The following is a 6,700-nucleotide window of genomic DNA, read 5'->3' on the forward strand; positions in this document are numbered from 1 at the left end:
AGAGATATTGTCTCCTTTAGCCAGAGATTTTGCCTCATTTAGCCAGAGATGAGGTATTGTCGCCTTTAGCCAGAGATGAGATATTGTTGCCTTTAGGTAGAGATGGGATATTGTCGCCTTTAGCCAGAGATGAGATATTGTCGCCTTTAGGTACAGATGAGATATTGTCGCCTTTAGCCAGAGATATTGTCGCCTTTAGCCATAGTTATTGCCTCATTTCGCCTGAGATGAGATATTGTCTCCTTTAGCCAGAGATTTTGCCTCATTTAGCCAGAGATGAGGTATTGTCGCCTTTAGCCAGAGATGAGATATTGTCGCCTTTAACCAGAGATGAGATATTGTCGCCTTTAGCCAGAGATGAGATATTGTCGCCTTTAGGTAGAGATGAGATATTGTCGCCTTTAGCCAGAGATGAGATATTGTCGCCAGAGATGAGGTATTGTCGCCTTTAGCCAGAGATGAGATATTGTCGCCTTTGGCCAGATATGAGATATTCTCGCCTTTAGCCAGAGATGAGATATTTTCGCCTTTAGCCAGAGATGAGATATTGTCGCTTTTAGCCAGATATATTTTCGCCTTTAGCCAGAGTTATTGTCGCCTTTAGCCAGAGATGAGATATTGTCACATTTAGCCAGAGATGATATTGTCACCTTTAGCCAGAGATGAGACATTGTCGCCTTTAGCCAGAGATGAGATATTGTCGCCTTTAGCCAGAGATGAGATATTGTCCCCTTTATCCACAGATGAGGTATTGTCTACTTTAGGCAGAGATGAAATATTGTCGCCTTTAGGCAGAGATGACATATTGTCGCCTTTAGCCAGAGATGAGATATTTTCGCTTTTAGCCAGAGACATTGTCGCCTTTAGCCAGAGATATTGTCGCCTTTAGGCAGAGATGAGATATTGTCGCCATTAACCAGAGATGAGATATTGTCGCCTTTAGCCAGAGATATTGTCTCCTTTAGCCAGAGATTTTGCCTCATTTAGCCAGAGATGAGGTATTGTCGCCTTTAGCCAGAGATGAGATATTGTCGCCTTTAGGTAGAGATGGGATATTGTCGCCTTTAGACAGAGATGAGATATTGTCGCCTTTAGGTAGAGATGAGTTATTGTCGCCTTTAGCCAGAGATATTGTCGCCTTTAGCCATAGTTATTGCCTCATTTCGCCTGAGATGAGATATTGTCGCCTTTAGCCAGAGATGAGATATTGCCGCCTTTAGCCAGAGATGAGATATTGCCTCATTTCGCCTGAGATGAGATATTGTCGCCTCTAGCGAGAGATGAGATATTGACGCCTTTAGCCAAAGATATTGTAACCATTAGCCAGAAATAGTGTCGCCTTTAGGCAGAGATGAGATATTGTCGCCTTTAGCCAGAGATGAGATATTGTCGCCTTTGGCCAGATATGAGATATTGTCGCCTTTAGCCAGAGATGAGATATTTTCACCATTAGCCAGAGATGAGATATTGTCGCTTTTAGCCAGATATATTTTCGCCTTTAGCCAGAGTTATTGTTGCCTTTAGCCAGAGATGAGATATTGTCACATTTAGCCAGAGATGATATTGTCGCCTTTAGCCAGAGATGAGACATTGTCGCCTTTAGCCAGAGATGTGGTACTGTCGCCTTTTGCCAGAGATGAGATATTGACGCCTTTAGCCAGAGATGAGATATTGTCGCTTTTAGGAAGAGATGAGATATTGTCGCCTTTAGCCAGAGATATTGTCTCCTTTAGCCAGAGATTTTGCCTCATTTAGCCAGAGATGAGGTATTGTCGCCTTTAGCTAGAGATGAGATATTGTCGCGTTTAGCCAGAGATATTGTCGCCTTTAGCCAGAGATGAGATATTATCGTCTTTAGCCAGAGATGAGATATTGTCGCCTTTAGCCAGAGATGAGGTATTGTCGCCTTTAGCCAGAGATGAGATATTGTCACCTTTAGCCAGTGATGAGATATTGTCACCTTTAGCCAGAAATGAGATATTGTCGCCTTTAGCCAGAGATGAGATATTGTCGCCAGAGATGAGGTATTGTCGCCTTTAGCCAGAGATGAGATATTGTCGCCTTTATCCAGAGATATTGTCGCCTCTAGCCAGAGATATTGCCGCCTTTAGCCAGAGATGAGATATTGTCGCCTTTAGCCAGAGATGAGATATTGTCGCCTTTAGCCAGAGATGAGGTATTGTCGCCTTTAGCCAGAGATGAGGTATTGTTGCCTTTAGGCAGAGCTGAGATATTGTCCCCTTTAGGCAGAGATGAGATATTGTCGCCTTTAGCCAGAGATGAGATATTGTCGCCTTGAGCCAGAGATGAGATATTGTCGCCTTTAGCCAGAGATGAGATATTGTCGCCTTTAGCCAGAGATGAGGTATTGTCGCCTTTAGCCAGAGACGATATTGTCTCCTTTAGCCAGAGATGAGACATTGTCGCCTTTAGCCAGAGATGTGGTACTGTCGCCTTTAGCCAGAGATGAGATATTGACGCCTTTAGACAGAGATGAGATATTGTCGCTTTTAGGAAGAGATGAGATATTGTAGCCTTTAGCCAGAGATATTGTCTCCTTTAGCCAGAGATTTTGCCTCATTTAGCCAGAGATGAGGTATTGTCGCCTTTAGCTAGAGATGAGATATTGTCGCGTTTAGCCAGAGATATTGTCGCCTTTAGCCAGAGATGAGATATTGTCGTCTTTAGCCAGAGATGAGATATTGTCGCCTTTAGCCAGAGATGAGGTATTGTCGCCTTTAGCCAGAGATGAGATATTGTCACCTTTAGCCAGTGATGAGATATTGTCACCTTTAGCCAGAGATGAGATATTGTCGCCTTTAGCCAGAGATGAGATATTGTCGCCAGAGATGAGGTATTGTCGCCTTTAGCCAGAGATGAGATATTGTCGCCTTTATCCAGAGATATTGCCGCCTTTATCCAGAGATATTGCCGCCTTTAGCCAGAGATGAGATATTGTCGCCTTTAGCCAGAGATGAGATATTGTCGCCTTTAGCCAGATATGAGGTATTGTCGCCTTTAGCCAGAGATGAGGTATTGTTGCCTTTAGGCAGAGATGAGATATTGTCCCCTTTAGGCAGAGATGAGATATTGTCGCCTTTAGCCAGAGATGAGATATTGTCGCCTTGAGCCAGAGATGAGATATTGTCGCCTTTAGCCAGAGATGAGATATTGACACCTTTAGCCAGAGATGAGATATTGTCGCCTTTAGCCAGAGTTGAGATACTGTCGCCTTTAGCCAGAGATGAGGTAATGTTGCCTTTAGCCAGAGATGAGATATTGTCGCCTTTAGCCAGAGATGAGATATTGACCCCTTTATCCAGAGATGAGTTATTGTCTACTTTAGGCAGAGATGAAATATTGTCGCCTTTAGGCAGAGATGAGATATTGTCGCCTTTAGCCAGAGATGAGATATTGTCGCCTTTAGCCAGAGATGAGATATTGACACCCTTAGCCAGAGATGAGATATTGTCGCCTTTAGCCAGAGTTGAGATACTGTCGCCTTTAGCCAGAGATGAGGTATTGTTGCCTTTAGCCAGAGATGAGATATTGTCGCCTTTAGCCAGAGATGAGATATTGACCCCTTTATCCAGAGATGAGTTATTGTCTACTTTAGGCAGAGATGAAATATTGTCGCCTTTAGGCAGAGATGACATATTGTCGCCTTTAGCCAGAGATGAGATATTGTCGCCTTTAGCCAGAGATGAGATATTGACACCTTTAGCCAGAGTTGAGATACTGTCGCCTTTAGCAAAAGATGAGGTATTGTTGCCTTTAGCCAGAGATGAGATATTGTCGCCTTTAGCCAGATATGAGATATTGTCGCCAGAGATGAGGTATTGTCGCCTTTAGCCAGAGATGAGATATTGTCGCCTTTGGCCAGATATGAGATATTCTCGCCTTTAGCCAGAGATGAGATATTTTCGCCTTTAGCCAGAGATGAGATATTGTCGCTTTTAGCCAGATATATTTTCGCCTTTAGCCAGAGTTATTGTCGCCTTTAGCCAGAGATGAGATATTGTCACATTTAGCCAGAGATGATATTGTCGCCTTTAGCCAGAGATGAGACATTGTCGCCTTTAGCCAGAGATGAGATATTGTCGCCTTTAGCCAGAGATGAGATATTGTCCCCTTTATCCACAGATGAGGTATTGTCTACTTTAGGCAGAGATGAAATATTGTCGCCTTTAGGCAGAGATGACATATTGTCGCCTTTAGCCAGAGATGAGATATTGTCGCTTTTAGCCAGAGATATTGTCGCCTTTAGCCAGAGATATTGTCGCCTTTAGGCAGAGATGAGATATTGTCGCCATTAACTAGAGATGAGATATTGTCGCCTTTAGCCAGAGATATTGTCTCCTTTAGCCAGAGATTTTGCCTCATTTAGCCAGAGATGAGGTATTGTCGCCTTTAGCCAGAGATGAGATATTGTGGCCTTTAGGTAGAGATGGGATATTGTCGCCTTTAGACAGAGATGAGATATTGTCGCCTTTAGGTAGAGATGAGTTATTGTCGCCTTTAGCCAGAGATATTGTCGCCTTTAGCCATAGTTATTGCCTCATTTCGCCTGAGATGAGATATTGTCGCCTTTAGCCAGAGATGAGATATTGCCGCCTTTAGCCAGAGATGAGATATTGCCTCATTTCGCCTGAGATGAGATATTGTCGCCTCTAGCGAGAGATGAGATATTGACGCCTTTAGCCAGAGATATTGTAACCATTAGCCAGAAATAGTGTCGCCTTTAGGCAGAGATGAGATATTGTCGCCTTTAGCCAGAGATGAGATATTGTCGCCTTTGGCCAGATATGAGATATTGTCGCCTTTAGCCAGAGATGAGATATTTTCACCATTAGCCAGAGATGAGATATTGTCGCTTTTAGCCAGATATATTTTCGCCTTTAGCCAGAGTTATTGTCGCCTTTAGCCAGAGATGAGATATTGTCACATTTAGCCAGAGATGATATTGTCGCCTTTAGCCAGAGATGAGACATTGTCGCCTTTAGCCAGAGATGTGGTACTGTCGCCTTTAGCCAGAGATGAGATATTGACGCCTTTAGCCAGAGATGAGATATTGTCGCTTTTAGGAAGAGATGAGATATTGTCGCCTTTAGCCAGAGATATTGTCTCCTGTAGCCAGAGATTTTGCCTCATTTAGCCAGAGATGAGGTATTGTCGCCTTTAGCTAGAGATGAGATATTGTCGCGTTTAGCCAGAGATATTGTCGCCTTTAGCCAGAGATGAGATATTATCGTCTTTAGCCAGAGATGAGATATTGTCGCCAGAGATGAGGTATTGTCGCCTTTAGCCAGAGATGAGATATTGTCGCCTTTAGCCAGTGATGAGATATTTCCACCTTTAGCCAGAGATGAGATATTGTCGCCTTTAGACAGAGATGAGATATTGTCGCCAGAGATGAGGTATTGTCGCCTTTAGCCAGAGATGAGATATTGTCGCCTTTATCCAGAGATATTGTCGCCTCTAGCCAGAGATATTGCCGCCTTTAGCCAGAGATGAGATATTGTCGCCTTTAGCCTGAGATGAGATATTGTCGCCTTTAGCCAGAGATGAGGTATTGTCGCCTTTAGCCAGAGATGAGGTATTGTTGCCTTTAGGCAGAGATGAGATATTGTCCCCTTTAGGCAGAGATGAGATATTGTCGCCTTTAGCCAGAGATGAGATATTGTCGCCTTGAGCCAGAGATGAGATATTGTCGCCTTTAGCCAGAGATGAGATATTGTCGCCTTTAGCCAGAGATGAGGTATTGTCGCCTTTAGCCAGAGACGATATTGTCTCCTTTAGCCAGAGATGAGACATTGTCGCCTTTAGCCAGAGATGTGGTACTGTCGCCTTTAGCCAGAGATGAGATATTGACGCCTTTAGCCAGAGATGAGATATTGTCGCTTTTAGGAAGAGATGAGATATTGTCGCCTTTAGCCAGAGATATTGTCTCCTTTAGCCAGAGATTTTGCCTCATTTAGCCAGAGATGAGGTATTGTCGCCTTTAGCTAGAGATGAGATATTGTCGCGTTTAGCCAGAGATATTGTCGCCTTTAGCCAGAGATGAGATATTGTCGTCTTTAGCCAGAGATGAGATATTGTCGCCTTTAGCCAGAGATGAGGTATTGTCGCCTTTAGCCAGAGATGAGATATTGTCACCTTTAGCCAGTGATGAGATATTGTCACCTTTAGCCAGAGATGAGATATTGTCGCCTTTAGCCAGAGATGAGATATTGTCGCCAGAGATGAGGTATTGTCGCCTTTAGCCAGAGATGAGATATTGTCGCCTTTATCCAGAGATATTGTCGCCTTTAGCCAGAGATATTGCCGCCTTTAGCCAGAGATGAGATATTGTCGCCTTTAGCCAGAGATGAGATATTTTCGCCTTTAGCCAGATATGAGGTATTGTCGCCTTTAGCCAGAGATGAGGTATTGTTGCCTTTAGGCAGAGATGAGATATTGTCCCCTTTAGGCAGAGATGAGATATTGTCGCCTTTAGCCAGAGATGAGATATTATCGCCTTGAGCCAGAGATGAGATATTGTCGCCTTTAGCCAGAGATGAGATATTGACACCTTTAGCCAGAGATGAGATATTGTCGCCTTTAGCCAGAGTTGAGATACTGTCGCCTTTAGCCAGAGATGAGGTATTGTTGCCTTTAGCCAGAGATGAGATATTGTCGCCTTTAGCCAGAGATGAGATAT

The sequence above is a fragment of the Coturnix japonica genome, unplaced genomic scaffold, assembly GCF_054131305.1.
Source record: "Coturnix japonica strain WE unplaced genomic scaffold, WE-NBRP24 Scf053, whole genome shotgun sequence".
Lineage (NCBI taxonomy): Eukaryota > Metazoa > Chordata > Aves > Galliformes > Phasianidae > Coturnix > Coturnix japonica.